Genomic DNA, 19,143 nt, shown 5'->3' with positions numbered 1-19,143 from the left:
GAACAATTAAGCTAAAAAAAGAGAAAAAAAGGGCATCCAAATTGGATAAGGAGAAGTAAACGTATCTCTATTTGCAGATGGCGTGATCGTATACACAGAAAACCCTAAAGAATCCTCAAGAAAACTACTGAAACTAATAGAAGAGTTCAGCAGAGATCAGGATACAAGATAAACATACAAAAATCAGTTGGATTCCTCTACACCAACAAAGAGAACGTCGAAGAAGAAATCAAATCAATACCATTTACAATAGCCCCCAAGAAGATAAAATACTTAGGAATAAATCTAACCAGAGAATTACAAGACCTATACAATGAAAACTACAAGACACTACTGCAAGAAACCAAAATTCGCCTACATAAGTGGAAGAACATTCCTTGCTCATGGATAGGAAGACTCAACATTGTAAGAATGTCTATTCTACACAAAGTGATCTACAGATACAATGCAATCCCGATCCAAATTCCAATGGCACTTTTTAATGAGATGGAGAAACAAATCATCAACTTCATATGGAAAGGGAAGAGGCCCCAGAATAAACAAAACATTACTGAAAAATAACAATGTGGGAGGCCTCACACTACCTGATTTTAGAACCTATTATACAACCACAGTAGTCAAAACAGCCTGGTACTGGTACAACAACAGATACATAGTCCAGTGGAACGTAATTGAGAATCCAGACATAAATTCATCCACCTATAAAAAAAAAAAAAAAAAAAAAAAAAATTTTTTTTTTTTATGAGCAGTTGATATTTGATAAAAGCCCAAAGTCTGTTAAATGGGGGAAAAGACAGTCTCTTTAATGAATTGTGCTGGCATAACTGGATATCCACACGCAAAAAAAAATGAAACAAGACCCACAAGTCACACCATGCACAAAAACTAACTCAAAATGGATGAAAGACCTAAATATAAAATCTAAAATGATAAAGATCATGGGAGAAAAAATTGGGACAACACTAGGAGCCCTAATACATGGCATAAACAGTATACAAAACATTACTAACAATGTACAAACACCAGAAGAGAAACCAGATAACTGGGGGCTCCTAAAAAAAAAACACTTATGCTTATCCAAAGACTTCACCAAAAGAGTAAAAAGACAACCTACAGACTGGGAGAAAACCCTGGTGGCAAATGGTTAAGTACTATGGCTCCTAACCAAGAACTCGGCAGTTTGAATCTACCAGGTGCTCCTTGGAAACTCTATGGGGCAGCTCTACTCTGTCCTATAGGGTCACTATGAGTCAGAATCGACTTGACAGCAGTGAGTTTTTTTGTTTTTTTGTTTTTTTTTACATACTGGGATAATATTTTTTGGCTACAACAAATCCGATCAGCATCTAATCTCTAAAATCTACACGATTCCTCAAAACCTCAACAACAAAAAGACAAATAACCCAATTAAAATATGGGCAAAGAATATGAACAGGCACTTCACCAGAGAAGACATTCAGGCAGCTAACATATATATGAGGAAATGCTCATGATCATTAGCCATTAGAGAAATGCAAATCAAAAGTACAATGAGATACCACCTCGCCCCAACGAGGCTGGCAGTAATCCAAAAAGCACAAAACAAAATAATAAATGATGGAGAGGTTGTGGTAAGACTGGAACACTTATACGTGCTGGTGGGAATGTAAAATGGTACAACCACTTTGGAAATCGACTTGGCACCTCCTTAGAAAGCTAGAAATAGAAATACCATATGATCAGCAATCCCACTTCTTGGAGTATATCCAAGAGAAATGAAAGCCTTCACACGAATAGCTATATGCACACCCATGTTCATTGCAGCACTGTTTATTATAGCAAAAAGATTGGAAACAATCAAGGTGTTCATCAAGGAATGAATGGGTAAAAAAGTTATGGTATATTCACACAATGGAATACTACGTAACAATAAAGAACAATGACGAATCCATGAAACATAACATGGAGGGATCTGGAAGACATTATGCTGAGTGAAATTAGTCAGTTGCAAAAAGACAAATACTGTATGAAACCACTATTAGAAGAACCCAAGAAAAAGTTTAAACACAGAAGAAAATATTTTTTGATGGTTACGAGTGCGGGGAGGGAGGTAGGGAGGGAGAGAAATAGTAACTAATTAGATAGTAGACAAGAATTATTTTAGGTGAAGGGAAGGACAGCACACAATACAGGGGAAGTAAGCACAACTGTACTAATCAAAAAACTAAGACATTTCCTGAATACAATCAAACACTTCGAGGGACAGAGTAGCAGGTCAGGGGTCTGAGAACCATGGTTTCAGGAGACATCTAGGTCAACTGGCATAACAAAGTGTATTAAGAAAACATTCTGCATCCCACTTTGGTGAGTGGCATCTGGGGTCTTAAAAGCTAGCAAGCGACCACCTAAGGTGCATCAGTTGGTCTCAACCCAGCTGGAGCAAAGGAGAATGAAGAACACCAAAGACACAAGGAAAATATGAGTCCCAGAGAATAAAAGGGCCACATAAACCTGAGACTCCATCAGCCTGAGACCAGAAGCACTAGACGGTGCCCAGCTACCACCAATGACTGCCCTGATAGTGAACACAATCGAGAATCCTTGATGGAACAGGAAAAATGTGGGATGCAGAACTCAAATTCTAGTGAAAAGACCAGAATTAATGGTCTGACTGAGACTGCAGGGACCCCAGAGGTCTTGGCCCCCTGACCCTCTGTTAGCCCAAAACTAAAACCATTCTCAGAGTCAACACTTCAGACAAAGATCAGACTGGACTATAAGACATAAAATGCTATAGGTGAGGAGTGTGCTTCTTAGCTCAAGTAGACACATGAGACTATGTGGGCAGCCCTTGTATGGAGGTGAGATGAGAAGGCAGAAGGGGACAGAAGCTTGTTGAATGGACATGGGAAATACAGGGTGGAGAGAAGGAGTGCATTGTCACATTGTAGGGAGAGCAACTAGGGTCACATAACAACATGTGTGTAAGCTTTTGTATGAGAAGCTGACTTGAATTGTAAACTTTCACTTAAAGCATAATAAAAAAATACATATGAAAGAAAAAAAAAGAGAGATGTAGAAGACCAAGTCAGGGGATCCAACATCTAACTAACTGGAGTTTCATTTGGAAAGAACAGAGGAAATCAAGGAAAAAGATTCCAAAATAATATAGGACATTTCCCAGGGCCAAAGGAAGATACAGTTTCCAGATTTCTGTACCACTCAGGGTTAACAGCAGCCCTGGTGGCACAGTGGTTAATTGCTACAGCTGTTAACCAAAAGATCAGCAGTTTGAGTCCACCAGTCGCTACTTGGAAGCCCTATGGGGCAGTTCTGCTCTGTCCTATAGGGTAGCTGTGAGTCAGAATTGACAGGATGGCAATGGGTTAACAAGACCCAAACATCATTATGAAATTTGAGAACACCAAGATTAAAAGAGAACCCAAAAGTTTCACGAGAAAAAAACAATACTGAACCTAGAAAGAGAATACAGCTTTTTGTTTTAAAGGCTTGTATTTCTTCTCCCGACAAGAAAAAAGAAAGATCAAAAACTTGAGGGTTAACAAATCGTTCAAGAAAGTTACAGGACAAGTTTGAAGTAAACTGAATGTCATGTGGTTCAATCAACTGATAAAGCTAGAAAAGTCATCTTCATTTGACACTTTACATTCAGCTCTTTCACAGAGACGCAGAAGGGTCGTGAAATTGGAATAAGAGAAAAAAGAAAGTAATCAGAATATCTTAATTCGTCCTGCAGTGATCTACGTAGACACTGGCTAACCAAAACCAAATCCACTGCCATCAAGTTGACTCGTAGGAGCCCTATAGGACCAAGCAGAACTGCCCAGTACTGTTTCCAAGGCTATAAATCTTTACAGAAACAGACTGCCACATCTATCTCCCGTGGAAGGGGCTGATGGATTCAACCCTCTGACCTTTCGGTTCGCAACTGAGCACTTAACTATGGCGCCACCAGGGCTCCTTAAACACTGGTTACTAGTTTTCAATTTTTAGAATCAGCCTCTATATGTAACATGGAAGATTTCACAATGGTTACAGAATAGGGGACAGAATAGAATGGAACTATTAACAACCTTGATGATGTTGTTGTTGTTGTTAGGTGCCGTCAAGTCAGGTCCGACTCATAGTGGCCCTATGCACAACAGAACGAAACACTGCCCGGTCCTGAACCATCCTCATAATCGTTGTTATGCCTGAGCTCATTGTTGCAGCCACTGTGTCAATCCACCTCGTTGAGGGTCTTCCTCTTTTCCGCTGACCCCGTACTCTGCCAAGCATGATGTCCTTCTCCAGGGACTGATCCCTCCTGACAACATGTCCAAAGTATGTGAGATGCAGTCGCGCCATTCTTGCCTCTAAGGAGCACTCTGCTTGTACTTCTTCCAAGACAGACCTGTTTGTTCTTTTGGCAGTCCATGGTATATTCAATAATCTTCGCCAACGCCACAATTCAAAGGCATCAATTCTTCTTCGGTCTTCCTTATTCATTGTCCAGCTTTCACATGCATATGATGTGATTGAAAATACCATGGCTTGGGTCAGGCACACCTTAGTCTTCAAGGTGACATCTCTGCTCTTCAACACTTTAAAGAGGTCCTTTGCAGCAGATTTACCCAATGCAATACTTCTTTTGATTTCTCGACTGTTGCTTCCATGGCTATTGATTGTGGATCCAAGTAAAACGAAATCCTTGACAACTTCAATCTTTTCTCCGTTTATCATGATGTTGTTCATTGGTCCAGTTGTGAGGATTTTTGGATTGGTCCAATTGCGAGGTTTAGGTAGGTAGGTTAACAACCTTAGCAATGTGAAAATAAATGCAGTTTGCCCATATTAGAAACTGAAAGGGCATGAATAACTAAAGGGACTGATGGGGGCTTGTATGTTAATCTTGAGTCTCTGGGTGATACAAATGATTAATGTGCTCAGCTGCCAACCAAAAGGTTGGAGGTTCAAGTCCACCAGAGGTGCCTTGGAAGAAAGCCTTGGTGACCTACTTCCCAAAAACCTGCCACTAAAAACCCTATGGAGCACAGTTCTACTCTGACATACATGAAGTCTCCATAAGTTGGAGTCCACAGCAGCTGGTACTGGTATTTTCATCTCATGAAATAGACTTTTAAATATGCTATGAAAATTTTACAAGGAAACCAGAAGTAAAGCTTTTCTAAGAACAAGGTGACGCCACCATCAAAAAATCTCATATTGAAGGAGATTATAGGATGTGGAAATATTCACATCAATTGGGATTGGTGCTGCGATCATGTTTGATTTCCTTTCTGTTTTTACATTTGATTTGAAGTCATTCTATTAGCAAATAACAATTAAAAATCTAGCAAAAAGAAAAAAGACACATGCTGTATATTAGCTAACTTATAAAAGGAATTTCTAGAAACATATGGAACACTGGTTGGGGACACACTGTGCAGGAGACAGAAACTGTGAAACTTAGTTTTCAGGCCAGGTAAGGTCATTTTCCCCCTCATAATGTATTCTACAAGTGATTTCTGAGGATCATGAAGGCCCATGTTGGCATGAGCTCATTATTACAAGGCCTCTCTGTTCAACACGTACTTTCTCATTTTAAATTAAGAAGGAATTGGCTGATGCAATCCTTCTGCCAGAGGGTTCTTCTCAAAATGCTGGCTTTGGCGGAAAGGGAACAGCTCTCAAACACAGAAAGAGCCAGCAACCCTTTTACTTTTCAAACTCTTGTTCTTCAGTGTAATGTTCTTCCTCTATCTATATTTTTATAGGCCCTTTCTTCCAAAACTTTCAGGTACTTTATATACATTATTTTGATAATCCTTGTGTGGAGAAATAATTTTACAACTACATGAAAAGTGGAGAGATGGCATATCATTTAATCTCATTTTTAAAATGGGCAAACAGGTATGGAACTGAAGTAGTGACATTGTCAGGATGAACTAGAGACCGAAATTCCAGTCTTCTGACTTCCTAGCCAGCTTCTTCTTGAGGAACAATCATGACCTTTTAATATGATATTACTGTGGGAGTTCTGAAAGACAGAACAACTGCACATAGCCCAGATCACGTGGTCCTAAGAGATTTCCATTACTTAACCAGTAAGCCAGTTGCTATAAATTCTAATTCATGGTGTATCAGAGTAGAACTGTGCTCCATAGGGTTTTCTATGGCTATGATCTTTCAGCAGTAGATCGCCAGGCCTTTCTTCTGTGGTGTCTCTGGGTAGTCTCAAATCTCCAGCCTCTCAGTTGGCAGCCAAAGTATTAACCCTTTGCCCCAACCAGCTGGTTTAATAAAACCTATTTCAAAAACAAGATGAAGAGCTTTAGTTATACATGTGTGTGTTGTTGTTGTTAGTTCCTGTCAAGTTGATTCCGATTCATTGTGACCTCATGTGTGCCAGAGTAGAAATGCTCCACAGGGTTTTCAAGGCTATGACCTTTCAAAAGCAGGTCACTGGGCTTGCTTCTGAAGTGCCTCTGGGTGGGTTTGAACTGACAACCTTTCAGCTAGTAATCTAGTTCTTAATGATTTGAACCACCAAGGGATATATAGAGAAAGAGAGGGAAGAAGGGAGGAACACAGAGAGAGCTAGAAAGCCAATAAGTGTGCTGGGACTTAGGTATCCATGAAGGAGCCCTGGTTGCACAATGGTTAAGCACTTGGCTGCTAATGAAAAGGTCGATGGTTAAAACCCAACAATGGTTCCACGAGAGAAAAGACCTGGCAATCTGCTCCCATAAAGATGAGAGCCTGGAAACCTTAGGAGGCAGCTCCACTGTCATACAGGGTCACTGTATGAGTCAGAATTAACTTGAAAGCACACAACTCCCCCTCTCTGTATATATACACACACAAACAATTTTTTTTCCCTCTCAGTTTCTCTCAAAACCAGCTGCTTTTTCATTAACATTTGAGATGAAGTAACTTTTTCATTAATACTGAAAAGAAAGAAAACTGGGAGAAAAGAAAACAAGACAGGAGTGGGGGGAAGAAGGAGGAGAGAAGAAAAGGGAAGGGAAAGGAAGGGAAGGGGATGTCTTTTCACATATTTCAGCAGGATTAGAGTAAGCACGACACAGGACAATGGTGTTTCTTCAGGTGTTTTTTCATGAACTTGCTGAGTATTTCATGAACTCCTATCAGCAGAGGAGGAAAGTTAACTTACATTAGGTTAAGGAAAAGAGGAAAAATTTTTAGGTGGAATGTTAGTAATGAAATTACAAAGCGATTGAAAATATCTACACACTCAAGTTTCAGGATTTCCTGAATTTTTGCCCTCCGACAGATTCTGAGGGTTACGGAAACTTCTTCCAAGAGAAAACATCAAAATCCAAATGAGTACTGAGTTTTTCCTTGGGGTAGGAGGGCACTTGAATGTAAACAGAATTGTAAGGGAGGGAAGAGCAAAAGGGGGTTGAGAATAAGTGCCTGTTAAGGATGTTCTCTCACTAATTGACGTATGAAGTCACCTTCGGAGTGAGCCTGACTACCCAAGAGTCAAGAGAGCCCTGAGGGAGTAAGCCCTTCCTGCCAGCGAAGCTAAGGTGCCTGGGAACTATCCCCCAGAGAAGGCAGCTTTGGTTACATTTCCTACCAGCAAACAGACGGGAAGCATTCTCAGCCTGACAAAGAGGCCTGCAGAAGCCAAGGCTAAAAGTAGATTGCATTTCTGAGGGTCTGACATTGAAAGAACGGAAACCATATGGGGATTACTTTACTATTCAGCTGAAGCCTTCAGGTGGCTTTAAATTAAAAGGAATATTGTCGACCACATCCCTAGGTCCTTTTTCTGCCTCCCCCACCTTCCCTTTTCTTTTTAAATTTTACAAGCTCTGTGATTTAGCAGTGGAAAGTCCCTAAATATAAATTAAGCATAACATCCACCCAAAAAATTCTTCTTGGCACTCGACCAGTAGTTTGGCATTGAAAACTCTCACATGACTCTTGGGAGACTAAGTTAATGTGTGTGTGAGTCCTTTTATTTTTCCTACTTTAGGATTACTCTTCATAATGTAAAGATATTCATTCAAAATTATAAGTAGAGTGGCAGAAGAGATACGATCTCCTTCAGGAAATGTAACAACTATACCGAAGTGTAGGTCACACCTCTAGGATAAGATGTCCAGTTTTTGTGCAACAACCTCTCGACAAGATGGACTGACACAGTGGCCACAGCAATGGACTCAAATATACCAATAATCATCAAGATGGTACAGCACCAGGCAACAGTTCATTCTGTTATACATAAGGTCGCCAGGAGTCGACCCCAACTTGATGGCAACTAACAACAAGAACAACTACCATGTGTACAGATTTCAAACTGTTGCTACTCTCAGACTTGTGAATATCCACACTCCAGAGCCTAAGAAATTTAGGGCTTAATTCCACCAGTTCTAAAGAGATAATCAGGCCTACCGTATTCATCAGGACTGGCTGGATAAAGCTATAGTAACACACCAGCCCGAAATCTTAGTGGCCTAGTAATAAAAGCTCATTCTTGCTCACTCTATGTGTCCAGCACAGGTTAGGATGTCTTTCCACCACTGTCTGAGACCAGGCTGATGCAGGCTCCACCTCAGCATGGGTTTCTACCAACATAGGAAGCAAGAGATGAAACAAATCACACAGTGACTCTTGAAGCTTCATCTGGATGTGACATGCATGACCTCTGCTCACCTTTTATGGGCCAAAGTAAGTCACATGGTCATGTCTCACCTCAAAGAGGGCAGGAAAGTGCAACTGCACTAACTGTCCCCAAAGAGGGGAATCAACACATTTGTCAACATCCTTAATGCCCGTAGGAGTTTTACAAAGGCTTCAACAAACAAAGGATCCTCCTGTAGCCCACAAAGACTATCCCTTAACTCCCGAAGTACACACTGTTGTTGTTGTTGTTAGCTGCCATCAGTCAGCTGCTGACTCACGGCGACCCCATGCATAACTGAAAAGAAAAAAAAAAAAAATGCTGCCTGGTCCTGTGCCATCCCCACGATTGAGTGAGGATCAATGTTCCTTGTGAGCCACAGGGTTTTCATTGGCTGATTTTCCGAAATGGATCACCAGGCCTTTCTCCCTAGTCTGTCTTAGTCTGGAAGCTCAACTGAAATTTGTTCCGCATCATGGCAACATGCAAGCCTCCACTGACAGATGCGTGGTAGCTGTGATAAGCTGCGTTTGCCAGGAATCAAACCCATGTCTACCACATGGAAGGTAAGAATCCCGAACCACCAATGTCTTCCTGGAGTACAGAGATCTCAGCTTATTCTTAGTTATATCATTAACCCCCCAGCACAGAGAACTCGATGTCTGCTTGACAAAAGAATAAGAAGGAGACTAGGCAATGTATCTATGATAGTTATCGCTCCTTAGGACCTCAGGGTTATCTGGAAAGTTAAACAGACTATTTCTTTCTGCTGTCAGAAACAAACGTAACAGAACAGATGAATGAATGAAGTCATCTATGTTCTTTACGTGCTTCCCCAGTTCTCTGTAAGAGGTAGGGTGCTTAGTCTCTAGTAAGCTTGTTAAGACAGAAATTCACAGAGAGATATATGGAAAGAATTTCCTCACTAGTCACTTAAAGGGGTCCAAGAGAATATTTCATCACTCACCTACCCTTAATGTAAATGCAGATATACTCCCCATTAAGCACTCTGGGACAGAATATTCCATTTTAATATAAGTCTCTCTTCACTCAGTACATTCAGAACAGCAGAAGAATGTCTGCAGAAATCTTGCTTTCCCAAGAAACCGTCCAAAAAACTTGTTATCTCAGAGAGAAGCTGAAGGTCAAATGGGAAAGAATACATAGAAGGGAAACCTTATTTTCTCTAACTTAGAAATACTTTCCTAGCATTCCTTCTCTGGTACATTAACCCTGCCCTACACCCTGAACTTTTAAATGGGGAGTAGTAAATGAAATTTATTGGAAGGAGGCTTGAGAGGCTTTTAGTAATGTCAGAGTACTGCTTACTGTTTACTAGATACATGGAGAGACTTAAATAAAAAATTCATGCCAACAGTATCTGTACAAGAGACCAGCTGTTCTTATTTATTCTAACAGACATGGTTACACAGGACTCCAGGCTCTATTATCCAGGCTCAGTGAACTACTCTGGCAACAATTGCAGGGACTCTGAAGCATTTCAGGTCATTGAACAAGGCCCTCATTTTATAGAGAAGTGTGGAAGACAGTTTATTCTAACAGGAACTCAAAATTCTACCTGAAAGCCATCGAACCTGACCAAGAAAAATATATCTCACCATTTTAATACCAGCTCAGCTCCTAAAAAAATGGCCTTCCTTCTCCTTGTCATGCTCAAGACTCTTCTCCTTCATCCTCCTTCCCTTCTCCAACTGATTTCCACCCTCACCCATATTAATGGACTATACCACAGGAAGCAGGGCCAGGTGCTGGTGATCCTGGTTTAGCATAGTCATTCAGTGGTAAAGCTTGAGTGAATTCATACCTCTCCATCCCAGATGCCTTTGGGTATAGGAGTCATCTCATTTGAAAGGTTTGTGAGTACCCTTCTTTTTTTTATTTTTTGACTAACATCAACAAATGACTGAGAACCTTATAGCTACAAGCAAGCAGCTCTAAAAACACTGGCAAGTCACTACAAACATAAAAAAATATTATTTAAAAAAAAAAAAAGCTGGCATTTATGTGTTGAAAGGGACTAGTGCAAAAGCTGTAACTATAATAACAACTGACATTTAATGAGTGTTTTTACACACCAGTTCTGTGCTAAGAGCTTTATCACCTCATTTAAACTTTTAAACAACCCTACAACTGCACCTAATGACTTGCTTCCAAAGAGTATAGAAAAAAGGGGAAAAAGTAACTTTGTAGTGAGGAAACCTGGAAAACACGACATTACCCAGGAGAGCAAGGCCAGCACCAACAGTGATGTTAGGTTGATATGGCATGGAATTGTCATACCTCAGAATACGTCTTCCTCTCAAAAAAAATTTTTTTTAATCATGAAAAAAGCATCAGACAAATTCTAAGCGAAGACAGTTTACAAAATACCTGACCAGCAGGCCTCAAAACTGTCAAGGTCATCAAAAACAAGGAAAGTCTACAGAATATTCACAACCAAGAGGAGCCTGACAACCAAATATGATGGAGTACCCTGGATGCAGTGGTTAAAGTGCTTGGCTGCTAACTGAAAGGTCAATGGTTTGAACCCACCAGCCACTCTGCAGGAAAAAGATGTACAGCCTAGGAAACCCTATGGGCAGTTGTACCCCGTCCTTACAGGGTCTATCGGAGTCAGAATTGACTCGACTGCAATTGGTTTGATTTTTTGGTTTGATGTCCTGGACGCAATCTTGGAACAGAAAAAGTACATTAGAAAAAAAGATAATGAACCATGACCAAACTTTGGAGTTTAGTAACTAGTTACTAGTAAGTACATGTTAGTTCCTCAGTTTTCACAAATGTACCATAGTAAGGTAAGGTATTAACCATAAGGGAAACTGGATGAGGGGGCATATGGGGCCTCCCTGTCCTATTTTTGCACCTTTTCTGTAGATCTAAAACTATTCTAAAAGAAAAAGTTTATTTTTAAAAAACCTTCTGAGGTCGATGCTCTTACCTTTCATTCTAGAGATGAGAAACTGTAGGTTAAATAACTTTCCAACGTTGTAAGCCAGCTGAAGAGCAAATCACTTGGTTAGATGCCTACTTCACATTCTACCAACCAGTGGAATATGGACTGTGAGAGAAAGCCTTGCATTAATACGGTAGGGTCATTTTGTGCCAGATATAAGCTGAGTAACATAAATTAAAGGAAGTTATTTCACTTAGATTATTCATAATAATACATATTTATTTTAGTCACAGAGCCCTCCCTGGTGGTGCTGTGGTTAAGAGCCTAGCTGCTAACCAAAAGGTTGGCAGTTTGAATCCACTAGTTGCTCCCGGGAAATCCTGTGGGGCAGTTCTACTCTGTCATATAGGGTTGTGATGGGTTGGAATCGACTCAATGGCAATACTTTTGCTTGTTTTGTTTTGTATTTTAGCCACAATTTTAAATAAAGGTGCATTACTTTCTAAATATTTTGCTTTTATTTTCATCATAAATTTCAACCATTTAGTCAATGCCATCAGTGAGTACCACATTTAAACAGTCAGTTTAGGATTTTGCCGAAATGTTGGTACTTCAGCCTTCCATAAGAGAAAAACAGCATCAGCAAATGGACATTTCACCTCATAGTGCCCTATTTTTCAACAGCTCTCATTTGTTATAGCCCGTATTTTCTCTTCTGCTACGCTAACTGGATTATTTGTGTTCTGGTGAGCTCAGCCTGTTGCTATAACAGGATGACTGGGTTCAAGTTAGGGAGCCCTTCAAAAGGAAATGACTACATCAACGTGAGGAAAGGCTAACATACACTTTAGGTTTCTTCAGATCCTGAGAGATAAAAGATCAGCCACAGCTACTCCAAAAACCTGAAGAATACGAAATGCCCTCTGAAATATAAAGTCTAACAGTGTTATCTGCTAACCCAGTGTTTCCCACAGTGTGAAGCCAGGCTCCCTGGGAAAACTCTAATATCCTCCCAGGAAGGCTCTAGCAGTCCAAGACATATTCTTTTTTTCCTTGGGACTTGCCAAAATCAGACAGTAGGATTCAACAACTATTTCTAAATACTGTACTTAATATATTGTTCCCTGTGAGAATATAAAGTGGAAGTGATCCAACAAGCAAGAAAACAGGCTGCCTTCTGTATGTGATTAGATTAGCCTGCCTAAAGACATGTTTTTCTCAATCTTTGTCTATTTACAAGTCTCTCTCTCTCTTTTTTTTTAAGACAAGTGATTTCTTGAATTCTTGATTTTTTCACTCTAGGGTTGTCTCAGGAATAGCTAAAATGCTCCTCCACCTCCCCCTGTTGTACTTCAAGCTATCCCAAGGTAACTCATTAATGGCACCATATCTGTTTTAACAGGAGAGAAGGATGGAGAGAAAAAGAGGGAAGTGAATATGATAAAAATATTCCCACAATATCACAGCAAAACAGCAGTAGGGTAACAGATGGGGTCAACCCTCTTGATTCATTGGACAAAAGAAAGAGAACCAAATCCAAAGTGTAATGTCTTCTCTCCACCAATGGGAAAGCAATCAACCAAGTTCAAGAAGCCATAATCATTGCCCTAGACGAAGACACCAAAAGTAATCTGGCAAATTGGTACTGATCCAAAACAAACCTTTCTTCTCAAGAATCCTTGTATTTTTATAGTCAGAGTCATGAAAAGTCTTTTCATTGTGGAGCCCTGGGTGGTTCATCCAGAATTTTATTTCTAATTGCATACCACTATAAGAAGCCTTGGTGGATCAATGGTTAAGTGCTGAGTCGCTAACTGAAAGGATGTCCATTAGAATCCACCCAGCAGCTCCATGAGAGAAAAGACCTGGTGATCTGCTCCCGTAAAGATTATAGCCTAGGAAACTCTATGGGGCAGTTCTACTCTGTCACATGGGGTCACTATGAGCCAAAATCTACTTGGCTCAACAGCACCTAACAACAACAGCATGAGAGGCCGAAGTGTTGAAAGGTCACATGGGAGGTTACACTTCTAGATTCATTGGGGTGACAGAGCCTGGATGTCAGAAGACTATCCTTTGGGTAGATTCTTCAGTTCTCAGAGAAGCATTGGAACCTCTAGATGAGCATCTCCAAGTCACCCTGAATTCTGATCAAACATCCCTAATCAGAACCTAGTATTTATATCCTCCACAGGCTCCACATTCCACATGGGAGGGACACTGAATTCATCATAGTAATCTCCCACCCTTCAAATCCTGTCCTAATTCCCTGAAGGACACCTGCAGAACATGAAAGCGAGATTGGGTTTCAAAGCCAAAAACCCACAAAATGAAGAGAGGTCAGATTTTTCAAAGCACTTGTCAATAGGCTTTTTAATGTCCTTTACAGTTTCCACACACAGTGTCAAGGCTTTCAAATAATGTTCCTAGCTGCCTTTGGCTTTCCAGATGACTGAAGTTGTCCGAAGTAGCTACATGGTAGGAAAACCTTGATTCCACCCGAAGACAGTATAAAACCCAAACCCACTGCCGTCAAGTAGATTCCAACTCACAGCGACCCTATAGGACAGAGTAGAACTGCCCCGTAGAGTTTCCAAGGAGCACCTGGTGGATTCGAACTACCGACCTCTTGGTTAAGAGCCATAGCATTTAACCACTACACCACCAGGGTTTCCACAAGACAGTATAGAGCAGATAAAACACACATACAATATTATAAAACAAAATATCACTCGTAAATCTTAATTTTTACATGTCCATTTTAAAGTACTTTCATATTTATATTCTTTACTCTTTGTTAGTGAAGCCACGTGTATGTAGAAGTATCAGAATTGACTCAACCACTTGTCATGTGAAAAGCACATAGCAACATGCGCTCAGCATCTGGCACATAGTAGGCACACAAATATTTGCTGAATCAGTAAATTAATCACTAGTCTGCTAAGAGGTCATTTTGCAAATTAAAAATAGTTCTTTCCCTTCCTAGACCTCACAAATATTTTCCATACAATGTTTATGAGTGTACTCTTCAAATGCTATTTCCACGTTTACCTTCTACCGTACTTAAGACCCAGAAAATACATATGAATATTCCACCACCAGTCTGTTAGTTTGCCGTACTGTGGCTGCTTGTGTGTCACTATGATGCGGAGAACTATGTCACTCACATTTCAAATACCAAGAGGGTCACCCACGGTGGAAAGGTTTCAGCAGAGCTTCCAGGCTAAGACAGACTAGGAAGAAAGGCCTGGAAATCTACTTCTGAAAATTAGCCAGTGAAAACCTTATGGATCACAACAGAATATTGTCTGATATAGTGCTGGAAGATGAGCCCCCTAGGTTGGAAGGCACTACATAATAGCCGCAACAACAGATTCAAACATACCAACAATCACAAAGATGGCGAAGGATCTGCCATTTCATTATACATAAGGTCGCCGTGAGTCAGAGCAGATTCAACAGCAATTAACAATAACACATAAATATTTGAAAATTGTTACGAAAAGACAGGCAAAATAAAGACATTTGATTACCCTCAAGTCACTTAGAGATAACAGCCTTTAATTTATGCAAAATCTCCCAAACTATTTCTAAGGCCTGCTCAAACATGTATGCATGTAACAGGTATTTTTTAATCATATTAAAATCTACACCCTTGTCTTAATACTTCAGGTGGCATTTTATTGTATATTTCTTCTATAATTTACTTGGTGACTCTAATTTTTTTAGACATTCCTAAAAAATACATTGGAAATAAATAAACTTGTGAGGAACAGTCCTGTAGCTTAATTTTTTTATATAAGTTTAAACATAGTCTTAGGTCAAATTTGTCTAGAAGCTGAATTTCTAGAACTGTGAATAAGCACATTTGTGGCTTTTGACCCTGTATCTGAAAAATAATCTCCAGAGAGCATATACAAATTTTTCTGCCAAATAGTACACGACTTTTCCCAGGCTCATACTAATGATAGGTTTTACAATTATTCTTCGACTTAACCATTTTCATAGTTAAAAACCGTCTTATTTCAATTTACATTGCTTAGAGAAAGGGTGATCTTTTTTGAAATATTCAAATATAAGTAAAATGCATAATATTTTGAAGCATCAGCTCAAAGTGGATATTCATAAACAACATGTACTAGTAGCTTTGGGGCTAAAAACTTAAATACAGTATACGTGACAGTCTTAGTGTTCAGTGTTTCAATCTTTTTTTTTTTTCTTTTTTCTTTAAGATCACTAAAAACTTTTGTGGAAATTTTCTAAAGCCTGGTATGTATCAGGATGGTTCAACACAGAATGAGATATGCTTTTTTTTCTTTTTCCTACTAATATTTTCATCTTATCATTGGACACTTAAAAATATGTCAGGTATTTTTACATTCTCTATTCTCTCCTTACTTCATGGCCCATGTGGGTTTTATTTTAAATTGGTGATATGGGGGGGTGTGTGTGTGTGTATACATATGTGTGTGTGTGTGTGTGTTTACTTATACACACATGCACATATATACGCATATCCACACACACATATATGTGGTATATATTTATGTCTATGTACACACACACACACACACAGATTCTAGACCTTGCACGTTTCCCCTTTATTTGAGCAAATCAGCTGCTGCTAGTGTTTTCCTGTTTACTATTTTAAACGAGCAATCCAAGGGTTGTTCTCACTGCAAAGCTCCACAGGAAGAAAATAAAATACTATTTTTTTCAGACCCTTCTGCTCACCATTCAACAAGTGAATGAGTGAAGAGAAAGAGAGACCAATTCAGGAACGTTCGACTCAACCGCTCCCTTAGCGCCACGAGCTCCACTGCTCTCTCCCACGAGTGAGATAGGCTTGTCTTGGCCAGGAGGAGTGGGCACAGGCACACACAGACACTGTAACTGACATCTGCGGGCCCGGCACCAGGGAGCACCTCAATCACATAAGCCTGTTGGAGACTGCTCGTTTGTGCACCTGCTTCAACGGTGTGAGTTCAGCCTGCGGGTTCTCCTTGATTGATGCTGGTGTAACTGCTTCACGCTCTCTGTGGGTGAAGGGAAGTGGGATCTGCTCAAAGCAGCTTGTGGTGCTTCGCACTTCCACTTGATGATACACAAGGAACAGCAAGCTACCAAGGTAGGCACCTTCTTTTGTAGGCACTTCATGCCCACACTGCCAGACCAAGAAGGCACCGGACCCTAAAATAAAACAACAAAAAAAGAGGCTTTGAAAACCAGGAAACAAGCAAACGAAGGAAGCATCTGTCTCTTTCACTCTGAACAAACCTCTATGAGTCTTACACTCACACACACACACACACACACACACACACACACACGCAAGACACTAGAGGACCACTGATTTCACTACCTCCAGGCTTTCTTAGGGACTTTTTTTTTTTTTGACTAAGCCAACGTGTTTCTTGCCCAAACTTTTACAGTCATCATGGAATCATTCTGACCCAGAAAAGGAAGGAAAGAACATCAATTTGGGAAAATTTCACAACTTTCAACAAGGTTCAATCTATCCTAACCAAACAACAGATTGCTATAAATCATGTCCAAGTAGCTTTTCATCTTTTTATACCCATTTCTTAGTTTCAAAACAATTCTAAGTCAGCCAAGGAAAAGACCCTATTTTGGATCTTTGGAACCACAGAACCAAACCCAACCCAGTCAGCCATGCTTGTCCCCACAGAGAAACAGTCTGACGAGATTTCACTGGCTGGAATCACGCCTCATGCCATATTCTCCTATTAGTCTCTACTGTTCCCCTACTCTGAAGATTTGAGGTAATAACCACAATTTTAGGAAAAACTGATGACAAGGAAAATCAGAACAGAAAATGTCTGCATATTCTAGCTAAGTATAGGCAAGAACTTCACAAACCATATGCTGAAACAGGGGTGGCTTTTTTAACCACTCCATATACCTTGTTTTTTTTTTTTTTATATATACACCTAGTCAGGGGGCCTGGAGAAATTCTGGCAAAAAAAAAAAATGTAATAGTTATATTAGGTTGAACGATATGACATTGTCATTTTTGCCCAGTTAAAACAGTAACAATTTCATATGGCTAAATATTTTCTTAGATTCACACATACCACAAGACTTTTGGTGATTTGGACAAAAAATTTAAAGTAGAGATAATCTTCATTTTCTTCATCCTCTCCTTTTCAGCCACACTCTTCTTCCCTCTTTTATTATTTACTTCCTTTGCTCAAGTAAGCAGTGTCAGATGGAGGCAGGAAACTGAAGATATCCCGATCTGGCTTTTGGCTCAATTTCAAATAATATACATAATTTTTTGAAGCAGTAGCTCAAAGTGGATACTCACAAACCATAACATATACTAGTATCTTTGGGGACTAATGACTTCCTTTTAGACCTCTACCTCTATTCATAAAATTTTTAAAAGTAACATTCTCAAAATAATGTTTTCTTTCTCCTCTCATGTCTTCCGTTCTGGGCCGCCTACCCTCCTGACAATGTTCACTCATTCAAAGTGGGTGTAAGATTGAAAACATAGCTGGTGACATACAAACGCGTGGTTAAACCCTGGAACTCAGCGAATCCCAAATCACATTTACCTTATTTTCTCCCAAGGGTCCCAGAGCTACCTTAACATTCTCTAGCCAGTCTGCCTTCTTTAAGGACGATTTCAATAGAAATCACAGACTTTTTCAGTCACCTCTGCAACGTTTAAAAAGAAAAGGCTGCACTGCTATCCTTTACCACTTTGAGACAAGAGCATACATTTACGTGAAATGTCCACATCTAAAGGAAATCTATCTTAGCAGGAAGAAGAAAAATAGGTGGAAAGACCTGTATTTCTTAACCACATATGTGATAACCAGAAAGCCCCAGTCCCCACCTGGTGTGGCAGCCAAGCATGTGCTGGAACCTTCTGACAGATGTCAAAGGTCAGGTATGGGAGAGAAAATATGCCAATTGAATAATGTAGAAAAAAATCCTCTGAAACTTTAAAGAATCTATGTGTGTAAAGTGCCGATAAACTGCAGACTTCAACACAGCATTGCAAGTTTAACAAAAATTAAATTTAACTCCCACCATTTATTAAGAGAATGTATTAATTTATGTAGTGTTCTGATTTCTGTAACTTTCTTTCCATGAGGATTCTGAGCCTCTTCAGGGTTATCATCACCTTGATATTGGATGTAATTGGGTGAGGTGGTAAACAGAAACTTTGAGAATTTAGATCCAAAGTCACAAAGACATGACCATATCAAAAGAAAAGCAAGAGTCTAGCTAATGTGAACTAAAGTATAACATTTTGTCTTCAAATAATGCCACTCTAAAAAAAAAAAAAAAAATTTTTTTTTTTTTTTTTTTTAAAGAGATCAGTTTCTATATTTTATATTGCCAAACAAAAAAAAATTCGGCAGGCCCAGGCATAAAGTCTCCTCAACTGTCCTGAGAAATAGAAGTGTTTATCTAATTTTATAACAAGGCCAAAGTGACTCTAAATGTATCAATTCACCAATGGTACATAGCAATTAAAAATTACAATGGTTTACATATACCATATTTTATTGACTATAATTATTTATAATAATAAATGTTATAATAATAATCCAAGAAG

The sequence above is a fragment of the Elephas maximus genome, chromosome 1 (assembly GCF_024166365.1).
Source record: "Elephas maximus indicus isolate mEleMax1 chromosome 1, mEleMax1 primary haplotype, whole genome shotgun sequence".
NCBI lineage: Eukaryota > Metazoa > Chordata > Mammalia > Proboscidea > Elephantidae > Elephas > Elephas maximus.
The sequence above is the reverse complement of the archived record's forward strand: the minus strand, read 5'-3'. Positions refer to the sequence as shown.